Genomic DNA, 1,311 nt, shown 5'->3' with positions numbered 1-1,311 from the left:
TGTTCATCATGATCTTCATAGTGTTCTTGGTGTTCATCTTGACATTCATAGCATTCTTGCATGCATCTTGTGTCTTGATCCAAAATTTTCATGTTTTGGGTCATTTTTGTGTTTTTCATTAAAATTCAAAAATCAAAAAAATAATATCTTTTCCTTATTTCCCTCCAAATTTTCAAAATTTTGGGTTGACTTGGTCAAAAATTTTCAAAATTAGTTGTTTCTTACAAGTCAAGTCAAAATTTCAAATTTTAAAAATCTTATCTTTTCAAAATCTTTTTCAAAAATCATATCTTTTTCATTTTTTTTAGTTTTCGAAAATTTCAAAAAAATCTTTTTCAAAATATTTTCAAAATCTTTTTCTTATCTTTTATATCTAATTTTCGAAAATAAACTAACAAGTAATGTGATTGGTTCAAAAATTTGAAGTTTGTTACTTTCTTGTTAAGAAATGTTCAATCTTTAAGTTCTAGAATCTTATCTTGTAGTTTCTTGTTAGTTAAGTAATTTTAAAAAAATTAAATCTTTTTCAAAATTTGATTTCAAATCTTTTATCTAACTTCTTATCTTCTTATCTTTTTCAAAATTTGATTTCAAATCTTTTTCAATCAACTAACTATTTAACTTTTTGTTTGTTTTTTTTTTATCTTTTTCAAAACCAACTAACTACCTATCCCTCTCTAATTTTCGAAAATATCTCATCTCTTTTTGAAAAATTCTTTTTAATTGTTTTAAATTTTAATTTTAATTATATATTATCTTTAATTTTCAAAAATCACTAACCACTTTTTCAAAATCATTTTCGAAAATCATCTCCCCCTCATCTTCTTCTATTTAATTATTACCTACCTTTACAATTCAACTTCTCTTCCCCACCCAATCCCACCCATGTAGCCGAATCCATCTCCCCTCACTCACCTCCATTTTCTTCTTCTTCTTCTTCTTCTCTTCTTTCTTCTCTTGCTCGAGGGCGAGCAATATTTTAAGTTTGGTGTGGTAAAAGCATAGCTTATTTTGCTTTTCCATTACCATTAATGGCACCTAAAGCCAGAGAAACCTCAAAGGGAAGACAAAAAGCCTCCACCTCTGAGTCATGGGAGATAGAAAGACTAATATAAGCCATCATAGCTCAGTGGTAGAACATGTGGCTGCAAATCAAGAGATCCCTGAGATACCTCAGGGGATAAGTTGTCCTCCACACAACTATTGGGAGCAAATAATGATAAAAACACCAAAATCACTAGGGATCATGCAACAGAAGCAAGGAAGAGACATAAAGGAGCTCAAAAAGCACCATTGGATCTTCAAGAAGGC

Source organism: Arachis duranensis, chromosome 5 (genome assembly GCF_000817695.3).
Source record: "Arachis duranensis cultivar V14167 chromosome 5, aradu.V14167.gnm2.J7QH, whole genome shotgun sequence".
In the NCBI taxonomy this organism is placed as follows: Eukaryota; Viridiplantae; Streptophyta; class Magnoliopsida; order Fabales; family Fabaceae; genus Arachis; species Arachis duranensis.
Note: the sequence above shows the minus strand (reverse complement) of the source record.